Source organism: Macrobrachium nipponense, chromosome 18 (genome assembly GCF_015104395.2).
Source record: "Macrobrachium nipponense isolate FS-2020 chromosome 18, ASM1510439v2, whole genome shotgun sequence".
NCBI classification, from domain to species: Eukaryota; Metazoa; Arthropoda; class Malacostraca; order Decapoda; family Palaemonidae; genus Macrobrachium; species Macrobrachium nipponense.
The window spans coordinates 77,631,416-77,655,236 of NC_087211.1; the positions used below are offsets into that span (position 1 = coordinate 77,631,416).

Here is a 23,821-nt window from a genome sequence, read left to right on the forward strand (position 1 = left end):
CTTTATCATTAAAAATTACAATGAGTTTTGGTAAAGAGAATGTCTCTTTCCTTCAGAATTTAATTATGACAAATCCACCAAAATGTGCCAAACTGAAAATCAGATCCACACTGAGCTTACTTTGGTGCACTACCCTCTAAAACTAATGAGTTCCTCATTTACAACCAGAGCACAGGTCACGGGGCAGAAAATTTTAGAGGCTCCAGTTTTTCACTACTTAAATCTATTGCATACCAAATTATAATTTTGTTGCTCCAGAAATAAATTTGTATATAACAGTGCCCATCCCCTTTCAGGAAATGGGATAACACTTTGTGCAAAAAATCCACAACTACTTTCAAAAGACAATAACACTTCTACAATAATGTTAAAGCATCACAACCATGAGGAAAGCCACAACACTTCATGAATATTCAGTCTCAAATATCATTTCCTACTCCTTTTGTGACTTTGTAGCCAGAAAATTATACTGTAAAATAAAAAGCCAATACTATACATATGACAGAAGCATAAAAGTTAACAAAACATGATGGCTGCATGAAAATATACTACTAAAAGAAGCAAATGGTAACTGACTACAATACGGTCTGATGGTCATGTGGAGTCATGGGTACTCTAACCAATGATGTCCTAGTTCACAAATTTATCAATTACCTTGTCTTGAACATTTCCAAAGATCCTTTTCTTGTCATTGTTAGGAATGGATAATTTAGCAAGTATACTTGTGAAATGGGTAAATCAGTCTAGTTGATTAACAAATCCATTACAGACAATTATTTTGCTTTATGTGCATGTAAATAAAAAAGTTATAAGAATCAGATCCATTTAACATAATATTTGCTAATTGGTAATGATACAATTTTCTGAAATTAAAGCCTCATCAGAGACACTGTAATCATGCATTGTGCAAACAAGGGACCTACTTAAAATTCTGCCAGTTGTGTCTTTCCTATGCTTTTACTCCCACATTTTCATCCAAGTAGGTCTGGGTCTTCCAAATCTTGTGGTAATCTCAGGAGCCCTAATGTCAATACCACATGCAGAGGAAAGACAACTGGCAGAATCTCATAAAGGCCCTTTGCAACACTTGGCACCCTAGGCAATGACTATGCTAAATTAATAATTAAAGCAGTATAATGCATATTTATTTCTTGTTTGTACATGATTTGAGTATCTGATGTGGCTTTATTATCAGAAAATTATATCACTACCAGTTAGCAAATTTGTTGAAGGAATCTGATTCTTCTAACTTTTTAAATAATACGGACAAAAACAGAACAACTCCGTGATACACTTTTTGATCAACTAGACTAACATAACACACCATGTCAGAATTACTGTTATACCATCCATTCATATCACTTACTATTCGTCTAGGGGTTATCCATAAAAGCCCATGCCACTTTTTCACTATCTCAACTACATATGGAACTTGTAACATTCCTAACTGATTCCTGCCATTTGCCTCCTGTCTTTCTAAAGGCTTTATTCTCAAATAGTGAAAACCTTTGATATAATTTCATTGCCATAATACAAGTTAAGTCCATAAAGCAATACAGATCATACTAATGATGCCAGAAAAACACCAGTACTTCATTATACTAGACTAATTAATTAATTTATAATCAACAGAAACCTTCAGAAGGGGATTTTTAAAATCCAAATAATGCTGCACATGTCTTAACACAAATACATACAGGGATACTTAATCTGTGCAGCATCTAAATTTCTATGCATCTGCATTTTTTAAGATGAGCTTGTCCAACATTATGCAATTTATTCATTTTTCCCTTCAGCCTATTGAAGGATGAGCATCCTCCCTCATCCCATAATCTGCAAAACAGTCTACAGGCAATCCCCAGTTATCGGCGAGGGTTCCCTTTTTGGCAGGGTGCTGATAAGCGAAACCCGCCATTAACCGAAACACTGCAATTTATGGTGCTTATGGTGCCAAGTTTCAGTTAATGGCACATCTGTTATGTATGTTATTGCACCGTAACTCTATTACCAGCACCTTATGGCGCCAATAACCGAAACTCGGCCCGTTATGGCGGCATACATCACCAATTTTAAGGCGCCAGACAAGCGCCATAAAACCGGATCGCCATTAACCGAGTCCACCTATGACCAGGGACTGCCTGTAGTTAGTTCCTCGCTGGACGAGTGGTTTTCGCACTCGGCTGCCAATCTGGTGGTCCGAAGTTCGAATCCCGGCTCGGCTAACGCAGAATCAGAGGAATTTATTTCTGGTAATAAAAATTCATTTCTCGAATAAGTGTGGTTCGCATCCCACAATAAGCTGCAAGTCCCATTGCTAGGTGACCAATTGGTTCCCAGCCACGTAAAAATATCTAATCCTTCGGGCCAGCCCTAGGAGAACTGTTAATCAGCTCAGTGGTCTAGTAAAACTAAGATATACTTAAGTTTATTTTTTAGTTAGTATCTGGGGTGTCTTTTAACATTCACCTAAATCCACCTATACAATGGTTCTATCATGACCTGGAGTTTCCCATCTCAAAGTTTTTTTTATCATTGATTCCAGTTCGGAAATTGAATTTAATCATCAGTAAATTCAGGGCTTCTTTAGCTTCAGGTATTTTTGTTGGAATACCTCCCTCATACCTATTATTCATGAATTTTTTATAATGTTCAAACCTGTATTGTTTTACTTCTTTTTCTTCTATGTTGCTATTATCCCATCTATCCTTTTTACAGATATACGTATCCTATTTTTCTTTTCAACCATTAATAGCTCTGTGGGCTACTCCAGCACCAGTGCCACTACTTGAATATATGGTTGCAACAGCATAATCCTCCTGTTTTTTCAAATATTCCCTCTCATCTTCTCAGATTTTTAGTTGCATTAAACTAGTCTAAATATTGTTTAAAATCACTAATTAGACTAGTTTAAGCAACTACAGTGGTCCCCCCGTATTCGCGGGGGAAGCGTACCAGACCCCCCCATGAATAGTTTAGAACCTGCGAATGTTTGGAACCCCTATAAAAATGCTAAAAACAGCCTATTTTGTTAGTTAAAACTCAAGAAAAACCCACTAAAAATTTTCATACTTGGTTTTTTTAATAGTTTTATCACAAAAAGTGCATTTTATGATGAAATTGATCAAAAAATACCAGGAATTTGTGGATATTTCTCAAAGAAAAATACCACGAATGTGCGAATTTTCCGCAAATAATGCGGGAAAACGTTCCCGAGAGAAATCCGCGAATGTGTGAGTCCGCGAATGTGTGAGTCCGCGAATGTGTGAGTCCGCGAATCCAGAGAACGCGAATACAGGGGGTCCACTGTAATCAATGGTTTGCAGTGAATGACTTTTTATTAAAAGGGAAGTGAGAATTGGATCTAAGTAAAATTTATTCAGTGAACCAATTAGGCTCCGAGACAATATGGAACAGATGAAAAGTAAATGCAAAAAGAGATGCAGCTGGGGCTATGAAGTTGCTGCAAGGAACCCTTGGTACAACCTACAAAGTGCCATTCAAGGCACATAAAGTTGTAACCAAAGCGGTGGAAATTGATTTAGAAAAATTACATTTTTATGATAAAATAAAATTTTACACATATACTTACCAAGTAATTACATAGCTAACAATTTCTAGTATCGGCAGCTAAAATTTGAAATTTGCGGTAGCAAATCTTTTGTTCTGGTTGTAGGTAACTAGTCCAGCCCACTTTCAGGAAGAAGAAGAACAACTGAGTCAGGTATTTCAATTTCTTTATGACTTAAAATCCATGTGCGGGGAGGAGGGAAGGAGGGCTCCCATTCTGTAATTACTTGGTAAGTACAGGCAGTCCCCGGGTTACGACAGGGGTTCCGTTCTTGAGACGCGTCATAAGCCGAAAATCGTCGTAAGCCGGAATATTGTAAAAAATCCTAAGAAAAATTTAATTTTAATGCTTTGGGTGCATTTAAAACTATGTAAACTGCATTCTTATTGCATTTTTCATCCAAAACGCTTCAAATATTGAGTATTTTGCATTTTTGGAGTCATATTTCTTATGCCAGATCAGTGTTGTAGGCGTCGTAACCCCGGAACATGCCTCGTAACCCTGGAAATAATTTCTGATGAATACAACTGAATAGCACCTTAACCTCGGAACGCCGCAAGCCGAACTCGTCATAATCCAGGGACTGCCTGTATATGTAAAATTCTATTTGATCATAAAAGTGTTATTTTTACTTAAGCAATTACATAGCTGATTCCACAGTGACAGGAGGTGGGATACATGGACTATTCTACCCAAAACCATTATGCATTAATAAATTTGTAAATAGAAAAAAAAGGCTTGCATTATAATAATGCTTGTAGTACAGGCTGCCGCCCCCCCCTCTCGCCCCCCGGTTATCGGTGGCGGTTCCATTCTGGGTGGGGTGCCGATAACCGATTAATGGTGCCTCTGTTAGGTGTTATGGTACCATAACACTATTATTGGCACCAATAACCAGAACTCGGTGAGTTGTGGCGTCATATTGCCATTTTTACGGTGGTAGATAGGCAGCATCGAACTGGATCACCATTAATCGAGTCCGTTGATAACCAGGGACTGCCTCGTAGTTTCCTTACCTTATAAGAGAGCTGCTGCAGGAAGATACTGCCTCTGGTGGTTGGTGCTCATCTTACGTGGCAGAGGCGAGGCAGTTTGGCCCAGGTCGCCTGCTTTGAAGCAAAGGTCAGGATCAAGCACTTGCAAAGACTAAAACAATGCCCTGCCCAGGGCACAGTACCAACAAAGGACCAGAACAACATTACCTACACCATAAAAACCTAATTCCAATCCTCAACCATAAAATAAAACTGGTGGATATCCTAGTACCAAGTACCCCCAGACTCCGGAGACAGTAATACCTCAATCTTACGTGATTCGAGTTGCACGAATTCACAATAGCGTGAACTCTTCATTGGAACCTAACTATTTACCATATGAGAGTATTTCACAGACGCGAACGCAAACACAACATTTTCGAATCCTAGAGAAAACCTGCCAAGGTGTTTGTTCAATTTTTTTATGTAATTTATAAGTTTTCAAGCTTATATGTGTAAATTAAATAACATTAAATAATAAAAATAATTTCTCTCTCTCTCTCTCTCTCTTCTCTCTCTCTCTCTCTCTCTCTCTCTCTCTCTCTCTCTTACTGAAATGAGAGAATTTTTATGGTACATGTAGTAAGTTCTGTTTATATTAATATTTCAAATACATATTATTATAATAATAATAATAATAATAATAATAATAATAATAATAATAATAATAATAATAATAATAATAATAATAATAATAATAATAATAATGTTAAGAAATTCACAGTTTCGTGCAAACAAATTGTTAAAAAATATCCACAATTATATATAAAAATATATTTATGTAAAAATATAAAACAAAGACTTTCAAAAACCTGAACAGTGTTCCTCATCAGTGTAACGTTAAAAATATATATTTTTAACGTTACACTGAACGGTGTTCGAAAGTCTTTGTTTTATATTTTTACATAGAAATATATTTTATATATAACTGTGGATATTTTTTTAACAATAATAATAATAATAAATAATAATACATATAACTGTAATTACAAAATTCATGGTACGTACATAGTATTTTACAGAAATAGGGGGAAAGAAAAGAACTATGTTGTACATAAGTACGCACTCCTATATTTTTACCATTTATTCCTTTTTTACAGGTAATGTATTAAGCTAACTCTTAAATGAAATTACAATAACTTTAATTTCCTTTAAAAGTCAGCTTGATGTTTAGGGAGCGTGATTATGGTCATATTTAGTATTCACACTCTACAAGTAAGCATTTATTAGTATTTTTAGGGACCGAGCCAAACTTACGTGAAACATTCCTTTGTGCATGGGGGGTCTGGAACCTAACCTCGCGTATGTTCATGGTAATACTGTAGCTCACAACCTTGATTCAAGGCAAAAAAAAAAGGATACCAGCCACTGATAAGGGGCCTAATGTACTGCATTCACTATAGTACACTGTTTCTATTTCTTTTATATAGTGTGATGCAAACACTGACTTGCATCTCCAAAAAGTTGCTTGAAGAATATCCGCCATGGATAGGTTCTTCTTGAATACTAAGGGTATCGAAATCGCTCTGATTTCATGCACCTTTATTTTGAGGATAAGTAGACACTCCTCTCATACCTGAGAACGTGATTCTCTAATTACTTCCCTCAAGAAGACTGAAAGGGCATTTATTTTAAGAGGATGAGAGGGGTTTTTTACCGACATCCTTAAGTTACTGGAAGGTTCTCTAGTTTTTTCCTTCCTCTTGAGGTAGAACTTTAGGGCTCTCATTGAGCAGAGGACTCTTTCTTCTTCTTCAGGCCCTAATAATTCTGATTAACTCTTAATGACAAAAATCGAGACCAAGGTCAATTGGGATTCTCGTTTTTTGCAAGAATATTAAGAAAGTGAAAAAACCCAGAGAACCTGATTCTTCTAGCCATAGCTTGGAGTTCACTCATTCTTTTGGCTGTAGCTAACACTAGTAGAAAAAGGGTCTTCTTTGTCACATTTCTAAAGGAGGCCTCTTCCATCCATTCAAAAGGGGGACCTGAAAGCTTTTTTAATACAACATCTAGGTTCCAAGCCACTGATTCCATTCCTCTTTTACTAGTGTCAAAAGATTTAACCAAATCTGCAATGTCTTGATTTGCAGATCTGTGTCTGAAAACAGAGTTGAGCATAGCTCTCTAGCCTTTTATTGTTGGGGAAGATAAACCCCTGGATTCTCTGAGAGATAGACAAAAGTCTGCAATTTCTGCTACAGTTGTCTTGGACAACAAGATTCCTTTCTGCTTGCACCATGTACAGAAGATCGCCCACTTATTCTGATAGACAGCTGCAGAGGATTTACGTCTACACTCATGAAATTGCTCTTGCAAACACTTTTGAAAAGCCTTTTGTTCTGAGTAATCTCTTGATAGTTTGACCCCTGTCAAAGCAAAAGACGACAACCCTTGATGATCCCCTGAAGTGCGGTTGAGCAGATTTATCTTCTGAGGAAGTAATATTGGGAAGTCTAGAAGTTCAAACAGGTCTGGAAACCACTCTTTTAGTGGCCAAAACGGGACTATTATAATCATTGACACATTTCTGCGTGTTGAAAATTTGTTTAGAACCTTCCATATCATCCCAAAGGGAGGGAAGGCACAAAGAAACTTTTCTGGCCAATCCAGTAGCATTGCGTCCGTTGCCAATGCTAGAGGATCTGGTACTGGATAAAAGAATGTGGGGAGTCGATAATTTCTGTGGCAAAAAAATCGATTGATGGTTTTCCCCACAACTTCCAAAGGGACTCGAAGACCATCTGATCCAGTGTCCATTCTGTCGGGATCACTTGATTGTACCTGCTCAGCTGATCTGCAAGGACTTTGAGTTTCCTTGTACAAATCTTATGAGTGTTGTCCAATTCTCCTTGGACCACAAAAGGAGGTCTCTTGCTGCTTAGCACAGCAAAAACTAGTGCGTTCCCCCTTGTTTGCTGATGTATGCCAGTGCTGTTGTATTGTCTGAATGGACTGCTATAGTTTTGTTGTACACTTCTGACACAAACAGCTTGGGTCCTAAGTGAATAACCCTCAGCTCCTTCACATTTATATGCATCTCTTTTTCTTTCGACCAAATTCCAGACACTTCCTTGGTTTCTAAAAGAGCTCCCCAACCTAAGTCCAATGTGTCGGCATAGAAGTTCAGGTCAAGGTTCTGAGGATGAAGAGACTTTAATTCCTGTAGTCTTCCTTCTGACTTCCACCACAGCAGATGTCTTTTGATATCCTATGTCACTGGGAGCACAGATGAATCAAACCGAGTTTTCCTGTCCCAGCTGGCCCTGAGATAAAACTGAAATACTCTCATGTGGAGTCTCCAAAGCAACACAAACTGCTCTATCGATGCCAAAGTCCTGAGCAGGCTCATTCACTTGTTGGCCAAGCAATGTTGTAGGGCGAGAAATTCGTCTATTGTCTGAAGGCAAGACTCCACTCTTTTGGGGGACAGAAAACATGAAAAGGACAAAGAGTTCAGGGTCATTGCCAAATATACTATCTCTCGAGATGGAACCAGCTGAGACTTCTGACAGTTTATTAACTGCATGTTTGGTGGTCGCTGGACGTTCAACCACTTCTAAGCACCTGAAAGAAGCTTGGTGCTTTAGCACCAACTGGCAATTTAGCACCGTCTGCCGCTCCTATGCCACTGGGCATTCAGTCGCTACTTGGCACGCAGGAGCCAACTGGCACGATTCCATGAAAGCTGTACTAAGGCGCCAACGAGCGCTTATGTCTATGAACCAGGGGAGAGCACTCAGGTGAGATCCTCTCTGGGTTATCCCAAAAACTACATGATGATATAGCTTCTTTAGTCTTCTTACATGGGATCACTTGCATAGCAGATACGTCAGCTGCATACCTTTTCAATAGTCTAGACGTGTCACTATAGCGCCACTGATGCCTCCGTTCTAGGCTGAAAGCCTTGGAACTAGAGGAAAAATGGTGCACTTCCGCAACGACGCCTTTCCAATGGTTGTGTGCTATCATCACCTGGGATTTGGCAACATGTGAGACTGAGGAGGCTGACTGCCTCTTGACAGACCCTACTGACCTCCCTTGCTTGGGCTTCTGGTATGGCTTCTCCCTGGTGCAAGGAAGTATGCCAGGGACCTTTGCGTAGGGGAATCAGCAGGACAGACAGCCAGCTCCTCCACTCGCACTTCACTCACTTCACTTTTGTGCTCCATAAGCGCTCTCATTGATTAACCTAGCTATGACACTTTTAAACAATAGTTCGAACTTACGGTCGAATTTACTCTACCAAGAGGCAATGGTGTTGGGGTCAAGAACCTGGGAGCTCAGACCAGGATTAGGTGGAATAGTAGAAGGACTGGGAATGGGTGAAATAGCAGAAATAGATACAACCAGAACTGCAATTGACCTATCTGATTCCTGACTAGCAGTCAACCTGTATTGTTTAATACTAGCCTTCCTCTATCCATCCCTTGCTAACTAGATAGATGAGCGGTTAGAGTCTTCCACCATTTGTTATCCCAGCCCTTACATTCAATACAAGACTTATCTGAAGAACAATATTACCCCCTACAATGAAAACAAACTGTGTGAGCGTCATATTGAGCAGATGTTAACCCTCTCGTGGTCTGACGACGCGTTGCGCGTCAATAAATTTTTTGCCGCAAGTGCACAGATGACGTGCTGGGCGCATCATATGTAAGTTATTTTCTGGAAAAATTCACGAAAAAAAACATGTCACTCATAGAAAACGTAGTTGACGCCATTGGGTCGACAGATGATGAATCTGAAAGAAAATGCAAACTCAACGCCGCTAGCTTACTTAGCTACAATACAAAATGTCAACTTAAGTAGGTTGGAAAATCTGAGAATTGCACTCTGTAAAAAGTTAGCATTTTTTAATCAATTACAGCTCATTAGCAAACACATTAATAGCAAAATTATTGCTTCCACGTGAAAGATCAAACATTTCTACTCAATTTAGGTATAAAACAAAGTCCCCAAACCTAATTATTATATTTTTCATGATTTCCAAAAAATATCAACAATTTTTCTTTAAAATTTCACATTCATCTCTTCACTTTTATTATTTCTAAGCTTCGTAAAGATGTGCTGATTGCTTTAGGAAATAATTCAATCATTTGCTGACAAATTACATAACCAGAAAGAGTATATCAGTTAAAGTTCGGACGTAACGAATTTTACCAAAAAACTTTTCTATGCGCTTGTTCTTTTCTTTCAGCCTGGGGGAAAAGTCATGTACCTTACACCCTTATATTTTCGGCCTGTGCGCAAGAGGGTTAACATAGTCCTGTAGCCTTTGCTGCAATAATGAGTGCTACATGTGCTACTGTTGGACATCATCGGTTAAATGTAAAGTCAAAATAATTAACCTTTCTTATATTTGTAGATTCTTTTTGAATTTCTAAGGATTATCACAATCTCTAAGTAAAAGCCGAATGGGTACTAAAAAGAGTATTTCACCAATTTCCCAAGAAAACAGCAAAGAATCCAAATTTTAAACCAGCTGCTGCCTCACAATACCCATCATAAGCAGGCAGGAACAAATTGAAAAACCTGGCTCAGTTGTTCCTCTTCCCGAAAGTGGAGGGACTACATAGTTACCTACAACCAAAACAAAAGAATCGCTGCTGTGTATTTCAAATTTTAGCTGCCGACTAGAAACTGTTAGCTATGTAATTACTCCGTAAGCTACTTATGTAAAATGCATTAACATGTACAATAAAACATACAAACAATGATAATCATTCTCAAACTGTTCCTGAAAACATTCATTTTTATGGGCCCTGAAACAGATGTTGAAGAGGTGCTTTCTTCATGACTCATGCCTAATATGAAACAAGGAAAAAAATAATTAAACAAAACAAGCCTGCAATAAAAACCAAAAAGATTAAATTTTACCTGTGGCAGAAAATTTTTTTGTTCATGCCCTGATTTGAATAAAAACTTCAGTTTAATTCATGTCATGTTTGTAAGTAGAACATTCTTACTCCGAGTATTGACAAAGCCACTCAACCACCTACTGATACCATTAAACCAGGTCTAAGTTTTGACATTGATTGACAAAACTGTCATATAAGTACCATATACCATATAGTACAGACATAAGCCTCCACAAGCATTCACAACTTTAGGTCATTTGTATTTTGCTCTCTCGCTTTTAACATTCATCAATACATTCATAAAATATTGATCCCAAAATAATAATCTTGGGAACACCAACAAACACTGCCTTATTTCAAATTAGTAGCCAAGTGTCAAATCTCAACAAATTGTTTAGTTGTATTAAGCAGCTAATAAGATTATGCAAAAACTTAAGCAAACAAAAATATGGAGCTGAAATTAAAAGTTTTTAAAAAGAAAAATCTATCATAAGACTTATTTGGCACATCATATCATTAGCAACAAAAGCAAATCAAGCAGCCATAGCAATGCACTGAAATACAGATTTAAGGCACACCAATATGCTTTTCACAAATCTATCTTTATCCGAGCTGCTGTCAGGTAATGGATTTTTAAGTGGTTCAACCAGAGGTTTAGTTGAAGGGCTTGTGTCTTCCAGTCCATTAACCTCAGCAATATTTTGCTTGGGGGAGCTGGTAAACTGTAAAACAAATTTATGAACCATGAGTAAAAGGCATCTTGATGAAAAAATCCTAGGTTTAGGTGAAAACTGCCTTGCTGACACGGAAAATTTTTTTTTTTTAATGTTAATATGTATTTATAAATGTAACAGCAGAAATATTAGCGATTGCCTTCAGTATTCTTTTGTTCCTGTATGACAAATACAGTATACTATTTACTTTATTTTTTTCATATAGCTACTGACTCTTACATTACACATTACCTCCTTTGTACTACAACATAGTATAATTTAAGCAAATAAGAACCAAATCTTTGATTCTTTCAACATTTAAAGCTCATACTTTACAGAAACACTAGTAAAAGAACTGTTATGTTTATAATAAAATAACTAAAAGCAGATTTCATAGTTCACACAAGCAAATGTCAAAATATTATTCCCCATTTATACTTTACATCTGCTTCCTCTTTGCCCAAAGTACTTTGACATACCTTTATCAGCTCTTCCTAACCTTAAACATTTATTCTTGAATGTGATGCTTTGTTGATGTGTTGCGAAACTGTAGGCATTCTAAACAACAATTGATTCTTGCATATATTACATGTTATTAGTATTCAGTAATTTGACCTGACACTGAGTTAAAATGTTGAAATCTCACTATAAAGGCTTACCAGACTTGTATTTAATAACAGAAATTAAATTTTATCTGATAACTTACAGTTCTTTAAAAACCTGATAGCTTAAATTATTGCAATAACTAACAAAATGTCCTAAGATTTTTTACTTCCAAAACTCAACATTCACTTTGGCTGAAGCTCTCCCCTTCACATGAGTTACATAGTATGTACTATAATTGACTTGCTTTCTCTGCATGCTGGGATTGGATTATGTGAGCTATTCATAATGTATCCATAAGTCATATGAATGTGAGCATTTCAAAGACAATATAAAATGAGATGAGTGGGGCACTTGGTTTGGTTTGAAGATAGCCATAATTCAACTATGGATTTTATCTGCTTTAATATGCCATTATCATATTCAATATTCCATAAGTCTGTCATTTTAAAAATATAAAGTTTTACATTTGTTAAATATTCATTGACTGGGATGGCTACTTTTGATCTGGTTATATATAGTTCAGCTTTGGCTGCTCTATCAGAATCCTCATTTTCCTATATGCCCACAGAGACAAGGATCCAACATATTTCAACATTTACACCAACTTTACTTAACATGTGCATTGTAAACTTAATCTGCTATACTGTACAAGAGATATTCTTAGAAATAGCTCTGAAGGGCTTTCAAACAGCAACTTCTACTCACTGAAATAAGTTTTCTGTGATGGCATTTTAGTAATCTTATTGTTCAAAGTCCTTTTGTACAAACAAAAGCATTGTTTAGTAAAGAGAAATGATTTAATTACATAAAAGAAATAGCAAATCCTATATCTGTTGGAGATTTAGAGCTATAAACAGCAGTGTGGACCATTGTGTCTTATATGTTCTTTTGTACGGTATGGTGCATTCAGGAGTATTTTTATGCATAGTTTATGGATAAATAATAAAGATGCTACAAGTTTGGCATTACGGGTAGACCAAGGAGATACTATAGTACATACTTTTTCTAGAAGAAATCTGATCTTCATACGTATACGGTGGTTCCCCCGTATTCACAGGGGATACGTACCAGATCCCCCACGAATAGTTAGAACCCGCAAATAGTTGGAACCCCTATAATAATGCTTAAAATGGCCTATTTTGTGAGTTAAAACTCAAGAAAAACCAATTTTAAATTAATTTTTATACCTGTTTTTTTTAATAGTTTTATCACAAAAAGTGCATTTTATGATGAAATTTATAAAAAATAAATACAAGGAATTTGTGGATATTTCTCATAAATGGGGGGAGATGTTCCAGAGAGAAATCCACAACCGCGCGAGTCCGGGAATCCGGAGAATACGAATACGGGGGCCCCACTGTATATTGGTTCATTAAATGATATGTACAAACTGGGAAGGATAGTGGAAGGTTGCTTAGGAAACAGTCGATTCAAATATTTTAGTGAAAGAATCCCTTGTCTTTATATTTATTACACACTTTGCATAGTTAGCAGTGATGTATGGTACCAATGCAGATCCTTAACAATGATTATGAATAGACTAAGTATTTTAGTGTCCAACCAATGCTGATCCACATATACGTACTGCACCTAGCTCCTGTAGTTTAGTAGTGCTACTGATAATAGAGTAGCTTTATATAGTAACTGTAATTTTGATCTACTAGCTGCCAAGGATGTACATACAAGATAGCTGTAGAATAGAACAGAATAGAATTTAAGCCAAAGGCCAAGTGCTGGGACCTGTGAGGTCATTCAGCTCTGATAAGGAAATTGAGAGTAAAAAGGTTTGAAAGATTAAACAGGAGGAAAACCTTACAGTTTCACTATGAATCAATTGTTAGGAGACAGTAGAAAGTAAGAGTTTTTTTGCACAGGTTGTTTATTTTGAAGTATTTGTATCTTAACCCTCTTACGCCGAAGCCCTAAAAATCAAAACCTCTCCTGTATGCCGGCGCCGGTTTGGAGTGAGCGCGGAAGCGGAAAAAATATTTTTTTTCAAAAAATCACAGCGCGCTTAGTTTTAAAGATTAAGAGTTCATTTTTGGCTCATTTTTTTGTCATTGCCTGAAGTTTAGTATGCAATCGCCAGAAATGAAAAATAATATCATTATCATATGTAAATATTGCGAGATATGGTAGCGAAAAAAAAAGTTCAAAGATAATTGTATTCAAATCACGCTGTGCAAAAAACGGTCAAAGCTAACGAGTTACTTTTTTTTTTTTCGTTTGTATTGTACACTAAATTTCAATCTTTTTTTAGTATTGATTTAATAACTAAGTTTAAAAACAATAAGAAAAGCAACACCGGAAAAAGATTATCACCAAAATGATGTACAAATTCGATAATAATGCGCGGACGTAAAAAAATGTTATTTTCAAAAATTCACCGTAATTCTAAATATTGTTCTAGAGACTTCCAATTTGTTTCAAAATTAAGACAAATGATTTAATATTACGATACTGTAAGAGTTTTAGATTAGAATTGCAGATTTCGACCATTTCGGAAGAGTTAAATTTGACCGAATACCGAAATTTTTATATATATATTTTTTTATATGCACATATTTCGGAGATGGAAAAAGCTACAACCTTCAATTATTTTTTATTGTATTTTTCATGAATTTGCGCACATTTTGATATATGAAACTCTCTAAAACGGCTAATGTGAAAAGGAGCAAATATTAGGATAATGTGATGTACGTATTTCGGAGACTTGCGGCCGCGAATCGGCGCGCGAGTGAAGGTAAATATATTTTTCAAAAATTCACCATAAATCACAATATTGTTCTAGAGACTTCAAATTTGTTTCAAAAGGAAGATAAATGACGGAATATTACTAGGGGGCCGTAAGAGTTTTAGCTTACAATTGCATTTTTCAACTATTTCGGTAGAGTCAAATTTGACCGAACGTGATTTTTTTTCTATTTATCGTGATTTATATGCAAATATTTCGAAAAAAGATAAAAACTACAACCTTCAATCATTTTTAGTTGTAATCTACATGAAATTGCGCACATTTTCATATATAAAACTTTATGTAACAGCTAATTTTAAATGGTGCAAACATTTCGACAATCGCACAAAAAATTCTGATTTTTTCGGAAGAGTTACCGCGCGGATGTAAGGAAGGAAAAATGTTTTTTTTTTTTTTCATAAATTCACCATAATCGAAATATTGTGCTAGAGACTTCCAAGTCGTTTGCAAAATGAGGTAAATGATTGAATATTACTAGAATATAAGACTTTTAGCTTAAAATTGCGTTTTTCGACCATTTCGGTAGAGTCAAAGTTGACCGAAAGTTGAAATTTTTGCACTTAACGTTATTTATATGAAAATATTTCGAAACTGATAAAAGCTACAACCATGGGTTGTATTTTGTTGTATTGTGCATGAAATTGCGCACATTTCCATATGTAAAACTTTATGTAACGGCAAATTTAAAAGGGTGCAAACATTAGGACAATTGCACGAAAAAATTTATCGGAAGAGTTATCGCACGAACGTAAGGAAAAAGTTTTTTCATAAATTCACCATAAATCGAAATATTGTGCTAGAGACGTCCAATTTGTTGCAAAATAAAGGCAAATGATTGAATATTACTATAATATAAGAATTTTAGCTTACAATTGCGTTTCTCGACCATTTCGGTAGAGTCAAAGTTGACCGAAGGTTGAAATTTTTGCACTTATCATTATTTATATGAAAATATTTCAAAACTGATAAAAGCTACAATCATGAGTAGTTTTTTGTTGTATTGTACATGAAATTGCAAACATTTTCATATATAATACTTCATGTAAAGGATAATTTAAAATGGTGCAAAAATTATGTCAAAGTGACGAAATAATTTTTGAGATGTCACTGATACTTTTTAAAGCGATAAGAAAGAAATTCGCGCTTGCGCGCCTACGTAGCGATTGTAAACAAAACAACGCCTTGATCCGTGAACTCCCAGCATCCCCCAAGGCGCATGATTCTAAAGTTTTCGGCTGGTAGGCCTATAAGTATTTTTCCGCGAATTTTTAAAAAAACTTTTTTTGAGCCGACGTATGATACGTCCAATCGGCATACGGGAGACATTTTGACTCGACGTTTAATACGTCCAATCGGCGTAAGAGGGTTAAGTATATCTAGTCATAATGTTTATTTCCTGTTACTGTAAATTCTGCCATTGTATTAGAAAACCATGGGAGGAGTGTTAAGAAGAGTTAAGAAGGATAATTAGAAGAATAAGGAACAGCTTAATCTGTGGCAGTGATAATGAAACTCTTAATAAATTTGTTCAGTTTCATTATGCCCTCTCAAGTGCTAATACAAAGGAATTTCTCATTAGTGTATAACTGCCATAGTTTAATTAGATCTTTGGAGTTTGTAATGAGAGAATAAGCAGTTATGCTACTTTTCAGGCCTGGACATTTTATCAGTACTATTAGAACATGATTACAGCTCTACTGATCACATTTATTCAATTAAAATCTATCTTCAATACATGTGGAGCACATACTTGAGTCAAGTGATAAAAATACAGTACGTAATCTAAATTTTCAGAAAAATGTGTGCATTTTGCTGTTATTTAGCAGCAAAGCCCATTTATATTCACTAAGTGTTCAATAGTACACAGTCCAGCATTAACTGCTGTGCAACAATTGTGGTCCCAAATTGGATTGTGGGGTTTAAAATCTCTCATCATTAATAATAGTTGTTAAAAGTTACTGAGCAAGGCAAGGTTTGTAGGAGACTTGAGTTGTAATTCTAACTTTCCTGATTGTTCATTGTACTAAATGTGACAGTACTACTGCTTTCAATATAGTTTAGAGACAATATTTATCATTATTCTATCATGTTACTTTTTAAAGTATATTTTTAAGTTTCTATGTTATTTTTTCGAGGGTCCAATAAGATGCCAGATAAAAACATCCAACAGTATAAATTACTATGTAAAGTATATTTTTGGGGGTTAAATAATTATGTGATAAAACTTGCTCCATTCTGGATTACTACTTGCAAGCAATAAAATTTCATTTTAATTGCTTGCTATAACCTCTTATTTGTGATAGGATGCATTTTTATCTCATTTTGTGCTTTATTCTACTGTTTGAAAATTTTTTATAAAATGATGTATTACTATTGGCCAATAAATATCTTAAAAACATTACATATTTACAAATTGTTTTTGTTCCATTAAATATTATAAATTTCATTTCAAATCATAGTATATTGTAAATATCACTGCTATTTATACCAGTTAAGGCAATACAAAAATGAAAAAAAAGATAAGGAACAGTAGGTAAAAATTCTTGTGATTTTCTATCCTGGACAGTTTAGTGATTATTCTCTTAACATCCCCTTTTACACAAGAGATACTTAAAACCATACCTCAACATGCTTATCATCATCCCAAAGCTATCAAACATCAAAATATATTTTTTTCTTTCATTTTCTACAGATGAGATATTTTGATGCCATCAGAATCTCAAAAGGTTAAAGGAAAACTGGATTTCTCAAAATGTTCTGGTTTTAAGTCTTTTAGACACAATACGTAAAGTACTAACCCAAGGCGTTTTAAGTGAGTTCTAGTGATTTACAAAAATAGATGTTTCATTTGTTTAACTTGAACTACCTGTACTACTTATATTTATTCTTTTAATATTTTGTCTTTTCAATTATAATCAGTTTCACTTGTATTGTCTTTTAAAGTAAATTTTTCTAAGGTTTTTCCAAGAATTGGTTTGTAAATTTCTCTGTAATACATCAAATAGTTAATGTATATGCAACCGCTTTCATACAAATTTAAGTTAGTTTCAGTGCTTTATTTCTTTTATATATGAATTTTTTATTGTGTTAATTACATCTTCCTTTGTTTTTGCTATAAAATTTTGACGTATTATTTTATAGCCACAGTTTTGGTCATACTTTTTCATTTCTGGTTTATTTGTGCTGTTTTTCAATGGTTGAAATAACTAGTGAAGGGATACTTCTGGTGTGTATCTTTCATCGGTAATAAATGATTCTTAATTAAGAGTATTTTCACTTAATTGATACCCTACTACATTTTCTATTGGAGACATGTTACTATTTCTTCTTGATATTAGTATGAGGCTTAATGCTGTATGGCAATTTAGGTTTAGAAAATTGATTTCTATTTTATTTTCAGTATTTTTCTTCTTAGTGTGGGAGTCGTATTTTCTAAAGGTCATCTTCTTACTTATTTTAACATCTTTGCAGTTGTGAATAATTACTTATTGTGGTTGTTTACTTCGAGTACGTTCTTTGAAGCATTGAGGGAAAATGCAAATCCAGTTTATGGTATTGACCCTCAGAGCCACAAACTGCTTATACCTCTTTACTACATTTCTTAAAAATAGGTCCGTATTCTAAGCATACCTTGCACAGCAGTAGTTTAGATGTGACTAAGCATACTTGACCAAGAATTGTTATTTTCTGTAATAAATGTTTTCAAATAAAATTAATTTTGACATTTCTGTTGTTGCTTTGCGCTCTGCTTTTTGCTGGGGAATATAATATATTCCTTGGTAATGGATGTTATCATATCTAAATTATTATAGTAATAACGCATTTTTTCCTGCAACACTTCTTCCTTTTCTAGACTGAGCAGAATTACAATCCCTTGGATATAATTTAGAATACCATGGAGAATGACCATTACTTAAGATTCCATGTATCTCTTTGATATTTTAAGATTCAGATGACTGGACTCTAGTGGTTATTTCAATTAACCATTCAGTCTTTTGTACCTCAAAAACACATTTCCTGTGTTGAACACACTCTGGAACTTGTTCTCGAGAACTGTGGGAAATTCTTTTTCTCATATTTGAAAACAAGGAACATAGAACAGTTGTTTGTTTCAATTATAAAAGCAAGATAAGATTTGGATAAGCTCTGCAGTTTCTGCTCTTTCCTTTATTGTTGTTCTGTTGACTTTTCACTTTTTGGGGGAAAAGGGTATCCAAACTCGCATCCACTGCCAATGTCTCTTCACTATCTTCAAGTAAAGTTATTTTGCATAGTATGCAAGGTGCCTGACTTTGTCTCAAAGGACTTATAGAGAATGAACATTATTTTATAACAAATGGTGACCACCCTATGATAACTTCATATTTATGCACAATAACTAAGTGTTTTAAGAGCCCTCAGTCCATGTACATCAGATCCAGCACTGATGGCAAGATTTGAATGAATTCTTCTGCCTCACTTTGACCACATCAGCTTCTTGAGCTTTCACAAGTAAGGAGGCATACTCTTCATTCTAACTCTTCTTTACATACTGAGAGTAATCTTGTTATATTCAACCATGTGTCTATATTGTCAACAAATATTCAATCCTGATAAAAGAAGCAGAGAAATCTTGTTATATTCAACCATGTGTTTATATTGTCAACAAATAATCAATCCTGATAAAAGAAGCAGAGAAAATGAAGAATGGAGAAAAAGTGAATAAGCTCGGCAAATTCAATTCGGAGCTAGGTACTATATATTTTTGACCAAATTATGATTAGTAGGTGACTTTAAAGACCCCCAAAAAAGAAGATTGGGTAGACTGTTTTTTGGGGAGGAGAGATCCTTTGCATGGTTCATATCTTTATAGGTAAATGGGCCAGCCCAATGAGAGATAAAAATTTATAGTCATCTGAAAGTTTAACACTTTACTGTAGTTTCACCAATGTTTTAAAAAAATTTGGTGATAGTATATGCAAATTTGTTAAACTGTTGATTAGTGCTGGTTCTCAGCACAATAGGTTCACCAGAATCAAGTGTATACAAAAACCAAGAAAAATACCAAATTTGTAACTAATTTGTATTTTTCATAACTAACAAACCTGAGGTCTTAACATTAGGATTTACTAGCGCCAAGCTGGAAACCGGTAGAATTAAAATTACACTTGTGGGATCCAGGGACTATTGGCATCTATACCAGGTCACGGGGCATGTATACCCAGAATGCCCACGGCTACCTGTGACCCACCAGTAATTTATTTAACATGAATTAGGTGGATGGTATCTTAAAAAAATCAGTGGTACCTGTATCTTCTATAGATCTACTGTGCGGCTCATATTAATAAAAAACAAAGAACCTTGTCTACAATGGAAAATTTTAAAAACCTGAACTGTACCTCTTGCTGCATATCCTATATGATTACCAAATCAGCCAAACCTCCTCATATCTGCAACAACACGGATGACTGGAATCCAAAAGATCCAGAGTATCAAAGTGAAGGATTCATAGAATATATGTTAAGTAAGAACCTGCCATCAAAGTAACATTCAGTCTCTCCCTTTTTTATGCCAAAATAAAAACTGGGCTCTCCAGGCTTCACATCTAGAAAGGGAAATTTCCAAAGTTGCAGAATTTCAGGCTCAGATTGTTGCTGCTAGTGTGAAGTGTCTCACTAAGTTTAGCAATTTTAATCTGCTGATGCTTCCATCATCATACAATTTACCAAACTTTACTTTTAGTTTTGAAGTTGAGTTGAACATAAAATTTAGGCCAAAAGGCCAAGCACTGGGACCCTGAGGTCTTTCAGTGCTGTTTTGGAAACTGACAGTATAAAAGGTTTGAAAGGTGTAACAGGAGGATAACCTCGCAGTTGCACTATGAATCAAGTGTTTGGAGAGGGTGGAAAGTAAGATGAAGAATGATAATATGAAAGGGAGTACAGTAAAAGGAACGAAAGTGGTTGCAGCTAGGGGCCGTAGGTACGCTGCAAAGAACCTTAAGTAATGCCTAGAGAGCACCGCATGAAGTCCACTGATGGCACTACCCCCCACCTGTGGGGTTACTTTTAGTTTTGAAAAAGAAAACTGGCATATATATTGGCCAAGGTTTTGTTTTCTATTTGTAGTACAAAATGAAAACTGCCATATGTAATAAAAAAGGAACAAGTTTTCCATTTGAGATTTTACAGATAAACCTGTAAAATTCTCATTACCCAAAGGAAAAATTATCAACTGGGTTAAAGGCTACAATTATATAAGAGGAATTCTTCTAAAGTGAGCTTTATAAGTACCATCTCCCAGCCTATAACTGTACATCTTGATCAGCAGTATACATATAGCATTCAAAACACTGATCCACCAATGTTCTAGTCAGTATACTACCATAAAGTACCAACTTAAAACCCACTGAGTTACACATGTAAGTGGTTTACAAAAGATATATTAACTTCTGCCATCTAATTAATACTAGGAATCTTGCAAAGCCAACTACACGAGATACTGCATTAAAACAGCAAACTCAACAAGGAGCAAAGTTACTGACAAATTTTATGAAATGGCCAGGGTGTTATCATAACCAATCATCATTGGATAGACATCCACATGGTATCTGCACATCATAAAGCATCTATCTAGGGTTGCAACTCAGCTGAGAAACAGCCCTGAGAAAATATCTTTTGAATATGAAGGCAAATTGATGGTTTTAAGTGTTTGCTTGTTAATATCATATGCATGCTCATTCTAATTCAAGTTTCTATAATCTAACAGCTATACTCATTACCAGTAATTCTTTTCTTTTGCATGTTACCTTTTCACAAAACCCACAAGTGTCACTCAGTTTTTGTTAAAGAACTTACTAGTGCACTAAATGGCCATACAATAATTACAACACATGGCAAAACTACCAAAGTATACTATACCTTCACAGATGTTCTATTTGTCAATAAAGCCCGTTAAAATGCATTTTTATACTGTTACAGTACATAAATATAAGTCTGGAAGATTAGACTCACCTTATCTAAATTGTTGTAAAAATCAACAGCTCCTGCACACAGAAATCTTCCAAGAAGTGTGGCATGTGTGGTGAAAATTGTGGCAACATCAATGTTACGAGTCCTCAACATAATTAGACCAACACCTGCTAGCCACTCATGGAAATGAGCAGCGATTCGGGGTTTACAATCATTGAAGTCAAGTGCTTGTGACTGAAACTGAAGAAATAAAAAGGAGTGAAACTGATAGGTTGTATGAAATTGACAAAGAATTTCAACAACCACCTGATCAAATACAGTTCCCCATAAGACTCTGATCTAAAATAAATTCATCACATGAACTAAAACTGCTTTGCTTTTCACATCTTTGTGCAGGTATCTGAAATAAAACAAACTACATCTATTTCATATAAAGCATATTGTATCAGGATTCTATAAAGTATATATTGTAATATTTATTTATTATGAAATCAAGAGCTTACATGACACCATTCTCACAAAAATAGCAGAATCTACTAATGAGTAGCTAAGCCTCCCATCCAACTGTTCATTGCTATGTTTTAAATTATTCTATTTCCATACTAATTACAGCACATAATTATAGTATGTACAGTACAATATTAGAACACATCCTGAAAAATATTTCAAATTATTCTAAAGATATGAATTTAAAAAGTCTACTTTTCAATAACAGGGAATAAAATAAACAAATAAATAATGAGTAACTTACCACTTCAATGAACTTTGCTACCATGAAACCAAAGAGAACGGCATCATTACATTCAATATCGTGATGTGGAATACCTATTTTACAGCTATCGTAAAAATTCGGTTTTTTGTACGTAAAAGAGTTTATCAGATGGGAACCAATATCAAAGAATAATCTGGGGGTTTCCATCGACCAGCCACCGACCAGTATGTACCTGTGAAAGTGAGAAATACAATGAGTATCAACTCAATAATAAAAGGGACACTGTAATAAGAAAAGGGAATAAAATGTCTTATACTACATTACAGTACAATGCATTTTACGTTATTCAGGCCTTGCCATGCCTTTCCTTTCTAATGTGCCTCTATTACATGTGTAATGTTCTTCAGTTTTAAGCGCAAAATTCCTTGACATATTTACTCTCTGTTTAGAAAGACTTTCAACAAGAAAAGTCCAAATTGCATATTCAAGAAAAATTGGTTTTGGAAAAAATGGACTGATGCTACTGATTTGGGTTATGTATCTAGAAATTGTGAATCGTCATTCAATCAGGTGCCCACCAAGCAGACGCTCCTGGGGTTAGTTTCTAATCCACCCCATGGGAACAACATTAAAACTGCAACTGATTTGTTTTAAAAAAATTAAATGCAATTAACTCAACTAATTCTGAACATTTAAATTGGTATTAATAAAAGTGCATACTTCACAAATTTACTTGAATACGTAGTATCTTACAACTAACTCTGACATATTCCCCACCATTCCTTTTCGCGTGATAGCTCAACCCTAATTAAAAAATTTTAAAATCACTTGATTTCATAACAGTGGATCTTCTGCTACCAAGATGTAGGTTGACTTTCACATATCCTACCACTACCAAAACCCTTCCTTTAAACAAGTCTTATATTTTCCCCCATTCTTTTGCTTTTAAGTGCAAGATTATTGCTATTCCTTTTTCAAAATAAGGTATAAACTACAGTTTCAACAAGCCACAGGTACATACACTGACCAAATCCAATCTATTTTACAGCCTTCTAGTTTCCTAAGATCTACTCACCCTCCATCCTAATGATCTGATTTCATTAACAGCAGATGTAAGTGGGGAGTCGTCTGGAAATTCCCCAAGTTCAACCTCCGTCCTGACACTGGTTTCCTTGTAAGGTCCCAAAAGAACATACTGCTCTCCAAGTTCTTCCACAGATGCACTGCATTTACTACGGATCACCTGGTAGATACCACCCACTGTTAAATAAAGATAAGATTATTAAGTGTTAGTTCTATGTATAACAGGCAAAACAAAATACTCATTATTATTCTAATAAAAAATGAACATATATTAAGAAAATGCTGTTTTCTGGAATTCTAAGGGAATGCAGACAAAATGAAAACCACTATTTCTATGTACGTACATACTGTTCATTCAAAACAGAATCAAATTAACCTGTAAAACCTGCATTTTTTGGCCTTTATTTCACTATGATGCAAAAATGGATTAATGTTTACTATTCCTGGGTTATTTATGATGATGCTGATCTGATACTCTTATGGAATTATTGAATATGCAGGAGAAAAGAGAAAGATATCTTTATGATGCTAAAATGGGA

At 35.2% G+C, this 23,821-nt stretch overlaps 1 pseudogene; it reads right to left on the reverse strand.

Annotated features, from left to right (window-relative positions):
- The window catches only part of LOC135196659 (glycogen [starch] synthase-like), a 66,601-nt pseudogene that overhangs the window by 11,028 nt on the left and 31,752 nt on the right, over positions 1 to 23,821 (reverse strand).